General features: G+C 39.3%; 1 protein-coding gene across 1 annotated transcript in view; it reads left to right on the forward strand.

Annotated features, from left to right (window-relative positions):
* The first annotated feature begins 604 nt into the window (after positions 1 to 604).
* Positions 605 to 16,584, forward strand: part of LOC115424637 (glutamate receptor ionotropic, NMDA 2C-like) — a 132,508-nt gene continuing 116,528 nt past the window's right edge. The window contains 1 exon segment of the mRNA XM_030142008.1: positions 605 to 1,718. The gene's annotated coding sequence lies outside the window, so the exon portion shown is untranslated.

The following is a 16,584-nucleotide window of genomic DNA, read 5'->3' on the forward strand; positions in this document are numbered from 1 at the left end:
TATTGCAATATTAATGCTAAAAGGAATAGAGAAGATGTAGACGATTTAACAAAAATGTGGACCTTAGTTTGGATGTTGGTTCAAACAGACGCTACAGCTCCACAAAAACGCCACTGGAAGTAAATAAAATGCAGAAATTCTTTCAATGCATTAATATTTCTGTGTTCATTTACATGGGTCTTCTTTACCAGGGAAAATCTGGTAAACACCAGCCAAAGGAAACCCCAGGGCAAAGACAGGAGGAAAAAGCCGAGCATTGACTCTGTCCGTCCCAGAGAACATTTCAAGGACAAACCTGTTGATGTGAGCTGCAGCAGGATGGAGAAGACGCAGAGCGCAACAGGAGCAACCGAAAAATGAAATAAAAGGGTTGATAAATGAATAGGTGTCAGACAAGAGAGAAAAGAATGACCCATCATCCTGTGATGGGAGACAGAGATGCTGTGGTATGTCGAGAGTTGTGAAGCGGCCGGTGCTACAACAGCAGAGGGAGGGAAATAAACGGGAAGGAGGGAGGGAGGGAGTCCGAGAGGAGGGAGGGAGAACGAGAGGATAAATCCTTACTACATAATGATTAGAGCTCACAAGCCCTTCCTGTGACACGGAGTGTAGGAGTCAGGATTACAGCCGGCCAGTGAAGCCAGAGTGAAGCTCTGCTGATGGGGGAAGGAGGGGCTCAGGTAGGACGGGGAAAAGAAGACCAACAGGACAACAAGTACGGGTAACTGAAAAGAAGAGCGACAAAACGAGGTGCGTTCCTGAGGGCAGTGGGGGCAGTAACTGGTGTTTTCAGGGACACTTCGCTCCTCACATCTGTCCTCCTGCTCTGACCATCTGTCGCCGACCGCTGGCAGCCTCTTCCAGAGCAACAGGATCATTTCTTCAAGTTGAGTTTTGATGGAGCGCTGCTCACACCGGAGGAGGGAGACGAGGGGAGGCTGGGATAAGAAGACACGGGTCACCCTGCAGAATCCGTGATAGATGGACTCACGTTGTGGACAGGTGTCTCAGCCAAAGATGGAGTACGTGTACGTCCGTCTAAACCGGGGAGTGACAGTGAAGGGCGGATTTGTTTTCTGTTGATATATAAGATGGTGTAAGTTTCTGGCAGCTTTCGGAGCTTTCCTGAAGTTTCAATCTCCGGCCAAGAGAGGAATTATGTTTTTCCCAGAGGTGAGCATCTGCTCATAAAAAAAGGCTATACACAAATATGCTTCTCCTCAAAGCATTCTGGGACATCTTACCTGAAAAGCCTCAACTTTAATTCTAACCTGGAACATTTAGCTGAAGTGCAACTGGGACTGTTTGTTAATCGTTTCCCCTTTTTTCCTCCTCTTCCGGCACCTGCTCACTCTGATCTCCCTCCATCACTCCATCCATCCTTCCTCTCCTCTTCTTCTTCTTCCCTCCACCCTTTTCTTTTTTTTTTTTTTCAAACCAGCGAGTGATAATGTGACCTTCTGCCAAAGTGCTGGAAAGCATGCCACCGTCGCAGCGGGCTCCTCTGTTGCTGCTACTGAAATAGACTCAAACAAGTGCAGGGAGAGGAAGAGGAAGGAGGGGGAGAGGACGAAGGAGGGAGAGGAAGAGAAGAAGAGGGCCAAAGGGGAGAGAAAGGAGGAAGAGACAGGAGACAGAGAGAGGAGGAAAAAAAAAAAAGGAAAAACGGGAACAGGACAGCTGAAGCCACAGATACGGGATGTGGATTGCCAACACAGGTAACAGATCACCTTCATCTTCCACTTAAATGTGTCATCACTCCACTTACCCCATCATTTACCTGCACTAAAAATCTTCTTTTTCACTTTCAAAACTGCTTCTAGACAGTGTATAGTTGTAGTTTCTGTCTCTTTTTCTTTACAACTGTCTGTAGAGGAATTATCAGAGTGCAGAGGATCAGATCAAAAGCCTGGCTCGTCAGGATCCCTGTTGGGGGATCAGACGCCACGCTGTGTTTGGCGTCGGTGCTTGTCGTAGGTGTGTGTGGCGGCTGTAACTGTTGCTTTAACTCTGCGAGCTGCCGGGGGGATTAAGCAGAGCGGATCGATGCGTCATTGTAAACAGTTAAAGCAGCTGAGAGGGGCTTTGATACCTGCCTGCCGGACCCGGGATAGCACCGCTGATGCTACTGCTGCAGGGGAAATTGAACTGCCACTGAAGAGTGACTTTGTGGATGCAAGAGAATGAGGGGTTCCTATAATTACTGAATGTCTGTTCTGGTACTTCGGCTTCATGAATACAGAGCAGTCTTTTTTTTTTTTTCCTATTGGTGCTCTTCTTTTTTTTGTTTTTGTGAAATGGTAAATTGGACAGCTTATATATGAGGATGCTAGAACATGCCTTGATGCACACAAATGACTTCTCTGTCAAAAGATGAAACCTCATAAATTAACCTTATGACATATTTCAAAGGCAAGGCAGTAAATAGTGATACAAAGCCAAACAAGAGCAGCGGTGCAGAGCAAGGACAAAGCTATATTTCATACAATACTCCACCAGATCACCTAAATCAAAGCCTACATGAGGTGCAGTGTAATAACCTGTAGAGGCAGCTGCTTATCAGGACCGTTTCCTCATTATAAAGTGTCAAGAAGCAGCGAGGAAGTCACCTAGAACAAATGATCAGATTGTTGAGAGCAGGCTGTATAACTGAGTGACATCCCTTGATCTCGCAGATTATTCTGTCATGAACCAAAAAAAGAAAAAAAAAAAAAAAAAGTAAAAGAAAAACCTTGTCAAACAGAATTCATTCATGTTTTCAGGAAAGTTATGGAACAGAGGATTGAAAGTGAAATTAGAGGAGTCACGAGAAGGTGGAGGCTTGGACGTTTGATTGGTTCAAATCAGAGGCGACAGTGATGCAGCGAGACGAACCACATCCTGCCGGCCAGATGTGAGGCTTATCCGCCTCCTTCTCACCTCTTTGGACATCATTCAATCTTTGTTATAAAGGGTCAGCTCACCCAAAATTATTGGATAAACACATCGTTTCACTTAAAGCTATGGTTCACCACCCAGAGGATAGGAGAGCACAGTTGATCTATACTGAATTAAGTAGTGGAACTAATTTAGAGCTAAATTAATTAGTAAATTCAGCTGGCGGATGTTTTTTTTTTTGTACTTCATCTCACCAAAATGAAGGCATCTTAGAGACTGACATATAAAACCATAGAGGTCAAAGACTCATTTTTGCAAAGTACCATAAATAGTTTAGATTCAGTGTCATTGAACGTCACAAATCAGTTGAAATCAAGTTAAAACTAAGCATCATTGAGGTTTAACTTTGACTTTGTGTTGTTAAAATCAGCTTTTTTTTTGCTACTTCTCCCATCTGTGAATGAATTGGAGGTGGGGGTTTGAGATATGTGAGCAGTGCAGCACCAGTTAGGCAGGTGAAAAATGGCTCTTCATTATGTTATGCCAACCATATCCTAGTTTCAGTAATTGGATATACCGGAATGTAAGTGGGCGTCATGTGAGCATGCATATGTATGTGCACGTGTGTGTTTATGTGTGTGCGGCTCAGGTGACATGTGACAGTGGGAACAGGTGCACAGGTCCTCAGCCCATCACACAAAATGATGCAATCTCACACACAGAATCCGTCCACAGCAGCCATGATGGAGAGATGGCTGGATCCATAACACAACTGCTGCTAATTACACGTATTCTTTTTTTTTTTTTGTGCTTGTTTTTAATCTGCTTCCTCATCTGTGTGTTTACTTGTGCAGTCGCTCATTGACAAGCCAGTTACACAACCTTCAAACAGAGTCTATCAAACCGTGTCCCTGATTACACAAACGTCCTCAGTCCCAGCTGTGACGAGTCGCACTAGGACATCAATGTGCTGATGCTAATAGCTAATTTGCTAATGCTAGGTGCTGTGTGTGTATTATAGGTAAAATGCAGACACCGAATTTCCATACAGGGGTAATAAAGCGGGTAAACCTTCAATCCACATGACAGGTACATGCAGGATGGGATCATTATTTTTCCTTCACTTTCAATGTTTGATTTATGATCAAAACCACAATACATGGTTTTGTTATATCGTCATATTTTGCTTGGATTCCCCTCCCACCTCTGGAGCCTCAGCTGCTGATTAGCTGCACATTTGTTGCATTGTGAATTCGGGGTTTGATAGCCTTTGACTCCTCTGTGAAGTTGTGTAATTGATGCTAATTTTTGGAGTGGTTTTCAGTGGTGTTTCAGTCTCGCATATCCAGACCACATCTTCACACTTCGTTAGCACTCTGCCAGTACACGAGAAAAGTCTGGCACCATCCGCTAACATTCTGGAACAGAGCTAAAAGTGCTCTGGTCTGTTTGGTTTGATCATACCTCTTTGAAAATAGAGTTGGGAGAGAAGGTGTTTTAGTCCAACATGTGAATATGAGGAGCAAATGTCTAAATCCAATATAAAACACCACATACAAGTCTATCTGAATCAGAGTGTACTGTAGATGCAGCTTGATTGTTCTTCCATATATGTAAACTTTGAAAACAGTCACGTGTAGATAGAAGGATGAATGATAATCCTGCCATTGTGCAACTGTAATGGCTGCCAATACTCATGTCAGTCAGACTAGAGCCTAAAAAGTCAGATGTTTTTCTAAAATGAGCTTGAGCTGATGATTATCATACATTATCATAAAAAAGGATCATTAGTTGAAGCTGAAGTCAAACTATTTTATTGTTTTTGGTCTGAAATCTCACATTTTTTTCTGATACAGTATCAAAATGCTTTCTGCTTCTTCTTACAGTGTTAAATATTAGTTTGTTCAAGTAGTCAGTGATTTAATGGTTGAGTGTGTCGTATTTAGCGACATCTAGTGGTGAATTTACAGTTTTCAACCAGTTTAATACCTTCCTGATCCTCAAATGCAAACGCTCCTCATTTTAGCCAGTGCCAGGTTTTGTCTGTTTTGTGTGGGTGTTTTTTATTGAGTGGGTGACAGTAACACACTTTAACACTGAATTCTACATGCTATAATACAGACAACTGCAAAAGAAATCTGTTTTTAGCCTCTGTGATACAACATGACACTCCTGCAAATATAAAAGGCTCCTTCTAATTAAAACACAGTTCTTTTCTGTGTGAAATTACACTACAGTTACATCCTCCTACATCTTTTACACTGGACCTTGAACTTGCCACATCAACATCACCAAAAGTCTTTCATTTTTAGGACGAGGAAGCTGTTCTTTATCATGACCTGCCTGTTTGCTTGTCAGTCTGTAACTTGTGTTTGCAGCCTGCAGGCAGAATCAGACGACCTTTGGGTTTGCATCTCAAGGTTTAGTGGCTGCTTCCTCAGCTGACCGAGTCTTCCACAAACACTACGAGCCAATCTACTTAATCAAATGTTAAAGATACGAACCGTCTCCGCAGACAGAGAGGAGGCTGATGGGATGTTGACAGATGCAGGGACATCACAATTGGATATAGAGATAAAAAAAATAGGTCCAATGGCCCTGTATCTCCTCTGCATGTTCTAGCAAGAATCAATAAGTTGAATTTGCGGTTCTAGTTGTCAGGTTCTGCCACTATGTTAGAGTCCGGTGGTCTTGATGCAGGAGATGGGTGGTATGTTCACTTAAGGATAACTCAACAAAATAAAAGAAAGTCTATATATGACTACCTATCGGTGCTCAATAGTAACTGTATTGATATCTGTAACCATTTCCAATTCATAAGCCATCAAAATATGGCCCATTATAAGAAAAAGTACATTTTTAATACTTCAAAATGAATCATAAATCTGAATTTCTGAAAACTGTGAACGTTTGTAGACACTGTCCCAAGCTACATAGAGAATTTGAAATGACTCCGACCAGTAGTTTCGGAGAAGATTGTTGAAATCTAGACATTGCAACCTTGAGTTTGACAATTCAAGGTCACTCAAGGTCAAAGGTTATGGACCCAAATGACAGTCTATATATGACTTCCTATCAGTGCTCAATAGTAACTATATAGATATCTCTAACCATTTGCATGTTATAAACCACCAAAATATGGTCCATTTTAAGTAAAGGCTGGCCTATCAGAACTAAAAACAAACAAGCATTTGTGCACATTTGTGTTAAATAATGCAACTGTGCTGATTGACAGCCAGCTTCCAGGGCAGTTTAACGTTTATTGCAGGGGAGGGACGGGGAGAGGTGGCAGGATATCAGAGCCATCTACCCAAGGTCATGAGAGAGGAGTAGTAAATTTCCCCAGAATGAGGCGATGCTGCATCATCAGCACGTGATCCTTTTCCCGCCAATTTATAGAGACCTGACAGAGCGCTCTTACATGATCCTTACTGTGATACTGCAAGCACAGGACCAGGATATCTGATGAGATCTTAAACTAGAAGAAGTGGCAGACGCCGTTGCTCTCCTTCCCCAAGTTTATGGCTATGCTCACGGGCTCAACAGAGACTCCAGGTCCATTTATATTCATAGCGCAGCGCCGCTTGCACCTCGTCTAACGTCCTGTCCCTGTTGAGAAGGAAAACTGACACGCCGTAGGCTGAGGGGGGCAGGCATCTCCTCTCTTTCCTTGTCATTCTTTCGCCTCTTGTGGATACTGACACCAACCTGAGTGTTTGTGCATGCGTGTGCGCACGGGTGGGTGCATATGCAATTTGTAATACGGGAAATTGATTAGCCTAATTGCTTTCTATTCACAGCTGCATGTGTGGCGTTTAATTTTTCACAATTAGCCCTGAGCGGTGACACGCTGGGGAGCGTCTCCATGAAGGATGATGACAACGATAACCTTAGAAGAGCGTTTGAGACGGGTCTGGGTTGTCGGAAAAGAGCGAGTAGTTTGACTTTGTGTGAATGTAAACGGAATCAGGCCGGATACTTGGCTTCATCTTTACAGTCAAACGACATGTGACACAGAGCAACATGACGAGGCTCGCAGCTTGTGATCATGACGTACTTCAGGTTTATTCTGGCTTTCTTTATCACATGCCTCCTCCCTCTCACATCTCATCATCACTCTGCACTGTCACCTCACAAATAAAACTGACATGGAAAACTTTTTTTTTTTTTTTTTACTAGGATGCTTTCTACAACTTGCATTAGCATCTCAACATAAAAGATGAAGAATTGTTTTCACTTTCCAGGAGACTGTTTTTTGCGGGGGGGGGGGGGGGGGGGGGGGAAGAGGGAAAAAAAAAAAAAATCAATAGATCATCTCCAGAGGAAACTATAAAAGCTAGAGTTGTTTACGACATGCTCTGATTGCTTTCCATGGAGCAGTTTTACATGTTTTAGCTGCAATTAGATTGACTGGGCCTGTCTGTCACTCCATTTACAGTATCTGGCAGAGCAGCCAGTAATATAAAACAACCTCCTTTTATTCCACAGCACCAATACCTGAATTCACTCTCTTTGATTCTTTTTTTTTGTCATCTCAGAAGTGGTTTTATATAAATATTTCAGAGTTTAAAATTGAATGAATCAACCCTGTAGAGTAAAATAGGTCATTCAAAGAGATTTATCACCTAAATCTGCTCCTCTGCAGAGGTTTTAAGGCAGCTTTAGATCACTTTGTTTGGTTTTTGATGTTTCAGGCAGCACTGAACAGTACGACTCACAGGGCAGCAGGTTAAAAACTCTTGCAACTGGGGGCCGAACAAGAGCATATTAGAGTGAGGTGATTAAAAAAGTGAAAAACTTACTTTAAAGAGTTTTTAATTATGTGGATCCACAGAAATCAACAGCCTAATAAACTTGTACACTGTAAATTACTTCATTTATCTGAAACTTGTTGGACAAAGACCTGATTATAAAACCACATTGATTGTCTGTAATTGTCTTTGAGAAGTCATTGCAGTGACTGATGTGGACACTTGTTATTGAGCCAAAGACATTGGGGCTTGATGCTAAAATAATAAAACAGACTGTAGAGTTGTGACAAAACGGGCAAAAATGTGAATATTTCTCCAACCCAAGCGTCAGCAGAAGATTGAAACCAAATGCCTGATCAAGTATGCACAGAGAGTAAATGTCGTTTTACAGAGGCACAGTTGATTTTTTTTAAAGTGTTTTTTTCATCCGTCTTGTTGTGGCTGTTTAATGGGCAAGGACCTAAGTTCCCAAATGAGCCAATGCAAATGTCTAAATAACTGAAGACATTTGAGAGCAAACATTTTTTTCTTGACAGCTCAACTGGAATCGGCTTAATATCTTGGTCAGTAAGGTAGTGTTTAATATTAGCTCAACCATCACTTCAAATGTTCCTGCCTTTTGTCCAAATATGGTCACTTCGACCTCCAGTTGACATGGCCATGGCCAATGGGTACCATCATCGTGGCTCTATCCACTTCCTATACACAACCAGTGGGTCCAATTTGTGACCACATAATTGGGTGCTTGTATGAAACTGGTCCGTAAAAGCAGGACAGAGGGCTAAAAATTCAAACAATATGTAGACTAATGTTATGAAGCAAGTTTGAAAGTTTTGTCCTGTTAGCTCACCATCTACTGTTTAGAGAGACGGTTCAAGACCTTCAATAAAGTTACTGACAGTTATTTTATTTATAATGAAGGTAATTATTGGGTTCTTAACTTCTTCAAACTTCTTTTAACCTTGGTTTTTGTTCAGAGGTTTATTTTTTATCTTTTACAACAATCATTCTATTACTGACCCATGCTTCATGTCCTGATTGGTGGAACCTGGAGCACTTTTATTAGATCATGCCTATAGTCGACTCATGTCTTAGACTCATGTAACGTGTGATTGTGTTTTGAGAAAGGATGTCATCATCATCATCTGACTCCAAAACAAATTTAACTACAGGTATAAATAAAGCAACCTGAACCTGGAAGTCAGATACTAAAGATAGTTAACCAAAACGTCGTGCTTTATTTCTCTTGTTTTAGTTTCGTTCAGAGCTGTAGGTGGTATGAAAACTAACAGACTCAGCGACCTCACAGCTCAGTATGTGAGAAAAACGCTGGCAATTCTAAACCTCAGGCATAAAAGCAGATCTGTTCGGCTCAAAACCACTATTGTTTGTTTGTTTTTATCGTTGTGTGACTCGAGTGAACTGGTCCTTTAAACAGGTCTTAGTTTAGTATATCATCCCTGCTCTAAACACATTAGGAGGAGACAACACGGTCAGCACAGTGCAATTTAAAGCACAGGCTCATACACATAAAGACACGGCAGATTAAAAAGCAAAGTGGTATGCTCATACGTGGATTAGAGCATGTGTACATGTGTGTGTGCATGTCAGGGGTCAGATGCATGTGTGGGCAGCCTCCGAGTCAACTGTGAGAGCAGGATGGTGACAGCTGGACTGGTGGCGGGGGTGGAGGGGGCGGAGGGGGGGTCTGGTTCTACACGGGTGGCCACGGGTTCAGCTTAACCAGGGTCTTACACTGATCCCTACTCCACATACATATGACCGCCAAAGACCGGCAGAGCATCTTCCTCCCCCCTCCGACTGTCACCTGCCACCGTGGGTTTACAGCCAGGTCAGATCACAGGTCGGAGTAGGAATATTAATATCACAGCCTCAGGTAAACATCCACCCAATCCCCGGCAAAATGGATTACATTCACAACGCAACTGTAATCTACAGCCTCGCAAAGATTATACCCTCCGAACACTCACGTACAATCTGTTCAATTTTGCTACATGACTGCTGACAAAGCGAAGATGGAGCACCACGCTGACAATAAATGTGATAAAACAATGCACAGTGATATATATCAAACAGCTGTCCAATGATGGACCTGCACATGGACCTGTGTCCTTGGGACAAAAAAATCCCATTTGGCATGTGATGATCTTATCTGAACAGAGCTGACTGATTCACTGCATTATCAAACTACAGTATTTATCCTTTTTTATTGTTCTTACATCAGGTGATTTGTAATTAGTTTTTCAGTTGGATTTTCATTTTAGGTTTATTTTTAGTTTTGGGATTTGACACAGCTTACTTTAGGTATGACTTCATTTTGATGCATCCATGGTTAATCTCCACAAGTGAGCATCTGTTGCTTAGAACTTGATATCAGTTGACAGAATCTCGCAAAATTTGGTACAAACATTCAATTAGACTCAAGGATGACCTGAGGATATTTTTTTTGGAACACATTTTTGCCCACAACTTCTAGCAAATGAGGGAACTGAATAAAGGAATTATGATGAACCTCGGATGCATCTAACTGAACTTCTAGCTGAAGTGTTGTGAAGAAAGAAGGTGAAAATGATAGGTTTAAAGACATTTCATATTAAAAAATCAAGTCATTCTTATACAACACCATTTCCCAACCTTTGTCTTCAACGCCCACTTTTAACAAATTTCACAATTCACATCTTTCCCCTAATTCATGCATGAATTAAGATGAAGGTTAACTCACTTTATTATTCTGTAAAGGAATTCAGTCTCTGCATTTTACCCTTAACACATATACAATACCTAGCATTAATATTAGTATAAATTAGGAGCTATTCCTGAGCTTCACCAATACTGTAGTCAGGGGCAATGAAAGGAGAATTGACCAATATATACCTGGCTTTAAGTATAAGGAGAGAACAGGTAAACTCAACACAGCAAAGCTTCTGAGAGTCGAACCCAGAGTCTTGCTGCTGTGAAAGCTCTAACCACTACGCCACCTTACTTGTCTATAGATTACATTCCTGTCCATTTCTACCAGAGGAACATATTCGACAAATCCAACTTTGTTTTATGAATGTGCCATTAAATATTCAAATAATTAGTTTAATGGGACAAAATAAGTGTATTTAGGTACCAGAATGTATGCCAACCTTTCATATTAGACTCATTCATTCATTCTGCTACTTTCACTTTTAGTCTTTCTTTTCATTAGAGATCATTAGGTCAATATCTTAATGACTGCAGATTAGTCAGTATTAGTTATCTGTCGGAGGAGGAGCTATTCTTGATTCCAAACTAGATAACTGCTAAACTGAAAATCTAAGTCAAAGTAATAAATACCCAAAGGAATAAATCAATCAAAGCATAAATCTCTCACTAAACCCCAAACTTAATGTAATGATCTACCTGCAGAAAGGTTGGTGTGTTGCAAATATTTTCTCGGAAATGAGTATTTCTGCTTGATAAACTTAATATTACCCATCAGTCTCTAATGGAGCCAAATTCAGCCGATAGTGTATAATAGTTGGTAAAACGTCCTATTGGTGCAGATTAACCGCCATTAATTCAACTTCTCATTAAGTGTAATAACCCTGGTCTGAGCTGTGCTGTATTTCGTCTTTGTCATTGTTCTCGCATGAAACAGCAGATATTTTCCCGCTGAATAACACACTGAAGGTTATATTACACATGCTGGTGAGGCAGCTTTGCTCCAGCTCTAGATGGGTTTTCAAAGACAGAACTGTAATAAAGCATAACTACATGGCTTTCCATCTGCTGTGGCATTTAAAACCTGCTGATCGTGGCCCCTCCGATTCTATAGAGTCAGAAAATCCAGCAGCTCAGTTCAGCTCCACTTCACTCCTGAATATTTAAATCCTTTAATGCACAGCTAAAGCCTCAATACCCATCGATTGATTCCTTTTTGCAGCATGTGAAAATTTATGGAATGTCTCCCAGACAGCAGCAAAGATCATGTCAGATTTATTGGGATTTCACCTGGACATGTTTTCCTCCAATCACTTGTCATGTACAGTCGATGTAGAGATGTACACGTCTTAAATATGTTGGCGGCGTCATGAGGGCAGGGGGTCGGTGACAGGAGTAATACCGCCGAGCGAATCTGTTTGATGAGCCTCCATCGGTGGAAAGGGGGGGGTTACACAGATAAATCACTGGTGGTTTGGTGTCTGCCGGGGGTTTCACTTTGGGTGCACCTCACCGGGGGATCGCCGCTAGAAACAAGCTCACTCTTACAATTTTTCATACAGCGGTGTGAGGGTGTCGTTTATCACATGGCCATAATACAAAAAACCACAGCGTAAAGAATAGAGCCGTAAATCAACAGACAGGTTAAGAAATGGCCGAAGGGAGCAAGGCCAGACGTGAAACAAAATGAGGCATTTAGGCCTTTTGAGACCGAAAACTATGCCATTACTACATGATGTTTCAACTGAGATTAAGACAAAGACGGTGGCCTTCAATTTATGCATTTGGAAAATCAGACAATTCAGCAAAACCATGCACATTAACCACATTTACATAAAAGACATGTTCTGTTTTTGGCTTTAATATTAAAAAGGCAAGATAATTATTTGACTAATGAGAATGAATATTCCACTGATGTCCCTGTTCACATGGAGCCGAACACATTATGATTAAGAAAAAGGTTTTTAAAGTGTTCCAGATGCTCCACTGTCTGCAGCCTCATCACCCCTAGAAAAGGTTAGATTCTCTACATTCCTCAGATCCATAAACCTGTGGATCTCCTCTGTCATAATGTTTAGATGTGTTTCTCATTCACAATGCTAATAAGATTTGTTTTCTGTTTTCCTTTATATATGTCCAAAGACTGCTCATAAAAGTGGAATAACAACATAAAAAAAGGCTGAATATCCAAATGGCAACAGCCAAAGAACAAAACCTTGTATTCAAAGAATACACTTTTCTGAGAAAACTAAACTTGTTCTCTTGCCATTTGTAAATAGTGATGTTGTCCAAAAACAGTGTATTATTTATTAGGTGGTGTTATCAAATAGCATTCTGCAACAAAACATCTCCTTTTTTCAATTTTCTAAAAAAAGAAAAAAAGAAGAAAGAAACATTTTGCCATCAGTGTATGACAGAATATTGTCCTATCTGAAATAATAGTGGAATTTTAGTATGGATATAAATGTACTTAATGACCTTGTCTTGTAAAATGTGGAATAACAAAAGAGTAGGAAAGATCTGGGGGACAGTAAACAGTTTTTATTCATTTTTTATTGTAACACGACACTAAATCTTTGTTAAAGAGGTTCTTTTGTGATAATGATGACTCAAGTATAAATTCAAGTGTCTGACAATCTGTAATTACTTCTGTGAGATTAATGAGGGTTAAGGTGGAGCCACATCAATGTCAAATCAATAAAGATCAACTAAAAGAACTTTTCTCTGTCAGTGCGAATACAAAATACTCCAACATGATGAAAAATTACATGATTTTGATTGAAAAACTTCAGATTATCTCACAGAAGGATTTCAGTCTCCATGTACTACTAAGGCCTCTGAAAAAAAAGAGGAAAAACTCATAATAAATTACCAAAAACTATTACTTCTTTCAAACAAATAATCTACATACTTAACAGCTGTTGTCTAAGGAAACAAAATGCAAACCAGCTATACAGTCATGGAAAAAAATATTAGACCATCAAAAGTCATCAAAAACAATGGTCATGTAATCAAATACTAACTCCTGTGTGTATCATGTGACTAAAACAGACAGAAAAGAAAACATGGAATGTCTAAAAGCACTGTTTTTGTCAGTACAATGCCATAGATATTGATGTAAGAACTGATGTGATTTTGGTTATTATCAAGAAAACCATGGAAAGTGGCTAGATATCAGCTCTGAAATTAAACTACTATAAGCTATTTTTGTTGTTCTCATTATACAGGGTGGGGAAGCAAAATTTACAATATTTTGAGGCAGGGATTGAAAGACAGTGTATGACCAATTAGTTTATTGAAAGTCATGAGAATTTAAATCTTCAAATCATATTTTACTGCATTTCTAACGGTCTTGTTGTCTACCTCAAGTTCAATTGCCATTTTTCTCATGGATTTGGTTGGATCCTTTAGGATTTTGGATTTGAGAGCTTTAATAAAAGCTTTGGTACATTTTTTGTTGCTTCCTCCACTTCCAGACTTTCTCGTAATAGTTTTGCTCATAGTCATGCTCTTCTTTCCATTATAAACAGTCTTTATGGACACTCCAACTATTTTTGAAATCTCCTTTGGTGTGACGAGTGCATTCAGCAAATCACACACTCTTTGACGTTTGCTTTCCTGATTACTCATATGGGCAGAAGTTTCTGAAAAGGTATGGATAATAGTGTTAGGTATGATTATGACATCAATATATGTTTGGTTTCAAAACAACTGCCGTAGTGCCTGCTGAGAAAAATACAACTAAATGTTCATTGTAAATTTTGCTTCCCCACCCTGTATTTGTTTAAACAAATGTACCTTTAGTTGTACCAGGCATTAAAATGAACAAGAAATTGAAGAAAACAAGGGTGGTCTAACAATTTTTTTCTGCAACTGTATATACCTTGTAATACAAATACTACATAAATAGCAAAAATAAAGTCATGAATGAATGCATTAACCTCCTAAGACCCACCTATGGGTTTTCTGTCTGCATTTGTGCACAAGACTTTCACAACTTTATGCAAAAAAATAAGAAAACTGTCCACCACAAAGGACATCCCATGAAAAAATGTAAAAACTGCATCTGAAAAAACTGTTGAATCATTATATTTTCAATATAGGCACTTATTTAATAAAAACAAAAAAAGCTTGTACTTTGCTGACATTTCCTGGGTCTTAGGAGGTTAAAAATCTCTCACTATCATGTTCAGGAATAATGCAGTCATTACTATTATTATTGTTATTGAACATTACTATTGCAAACACAATCAGCCCAGACACTGACAGTAGCTCCTTCATAAATATATGAGAAGTAGAATTTTATGAAAAAGTTCATAAATGAATGTAAATGGGACATGTTACTGTTCACCTCTGGCTACAACCAAGTAAATTATTCCTACAGTAAAACTGAATGTATCATAAAGTCATTAATCAAACACTGTTCAAAGCTTTGTGTATTAAAAAATGAATTTAACTACAAAAAGGAAAAGGCTTTATTCTATGAAATTTCAATTCTCATGGAAAATAGACAGAAAAAGCTCTCGTCTAATCAATAATTACATTTGATATTATCAGACACTTGTAATTAAAAGCTCCTCTCTGAGGATGGGTCTGCCTTAGGGAACGTTTAATCGCTTCTACAGACTGGTCTTAGTTAATGTTGTCTTTAACATTTATTACATGTATTTATGATTTTACATAAATGGATGTTTACCAAGAGGGCAAATCATAATGTACAAAAGTACCACCACCAGTAAACAAAAACAGGTCTGGATGCTTCAAATAGGTCTCAACACTTCCTTTAAAGCTTTACATCTGACAAAGTAATAACTGTACTATCGTTCTGAGTCTAAATCCAACCACTGTACGGGTCTGAAAATTACTAGATGTTCATGAAAAGGCTGATGGAGGTGATGAGGATCTGAAAGTCCAGGGGATGTGAGACAGGAGTAGTTCAGAGACATCCATAAGACAGGAAATCACAAAACCATAGGAGTCTACTATTGATGGGTTTCCTCACAGTTAAACCCAATGACCCCTTTAAAGAGTTAAAAATATGCTTAAAATTTGAATTTATATGACATGAATGTATGTTTTTAAATCTAATCATTAAGTTTTGGCTTCTTATACATTCATTCCTCTTTGTTCTTTAAATATATTTGATTGTTTTTGTTCATTTTCATACTTAATCTTTAATAAAGAGTAACTGGACATGTACAGTGATGACAGCACTATCAAATAGGGCTTGTTGTATATTCTTGCAAAGAATCAGTGATTTGACCCTTTTGACACGTCTTATTTTTACATTTCATCACCTGAATAGCTGGCGTCAGCTCTTGTCTAGAGAAATTAAATTCTCTGTTACACAGCGATAAAAGAAGGAAGGAGAGGAAGAATACCAATAATGAGCTGCAACCAATATGACAAAGTAGATAAAAAAAACCAAGAACATCAACTACAACAGCTCTAACATCACCCACAAAACCAGGAGCAGGACTGGATGAGCACTGACAGCAGAAAAAGGACCCAAAATACCACAGATAATGTTAAAAAGTATTACATCTCTGTTAGGTTGAGTCTGATCTGTGTTCAGGTTTAAGAATAAAACAACATTGTTCAACATTTCAACAGCTGGAAACATTAAATATTGCAAAAGATTGGCAGGAAGAAGTGCAGCATCATGGGAGTTTTCATGATCATTGCTAATGAAAATCAATTTGGCCTGTTTCAAACAGAAATTGTGTATTTTACCTGGTTTATTTTTTATTACACTCAGGGACTTTTAGCAATGTTATGACGTTTCAGTCACATAAAATAACTTGACTGACCACTGACATGAGATCAAAAGAAAGTAATTAGCCTTCTGAGATCCACTGTATATGTTGTCTCATTTTTACTATCATTAAATTGTATTTAATCAAGTAGTTGACTGCAGTGCCCATGTTTGGACAAAAAAAAAAAAAAATGTAGAAAACAGAAGTTAGTCACGTAAGTAGAAGAAAATAACAGGAAATTTGAGAATCATATGTACTGATAATGGACTAAAACATGTAAGCCAGGGTTTCTTGATTATTGCGTTTCTGAAATCCATTTTTATTCATAGTTATTGGATTTCTACGGTCATATAAATGGGCTCTTTAACTAAACTGTTTAAACAACCTGGTTGTAACAACTAGTTGATTAATTAACAAATAGTCGACAACTAATTTTGCAATAATAGTGACATTATGTACTTCTGTTTAACCCATAAGGACCCAGTGGGACA

This window comes from Sphaeramia orbicularis, chromosome 8, assembly GCF_902148855.1.
Source record: "Sphaeramia orbicularis chromosome 8, fSphaOr1.1, whole genome shotgun sequence".
NCBI classification, from domain to species: Eukaryota; Metazoa; Chordata; class Actinopteri; order Kurtiformes; family Apogonidae; genus Sphaeramia; species Sphaeramia orbicularis.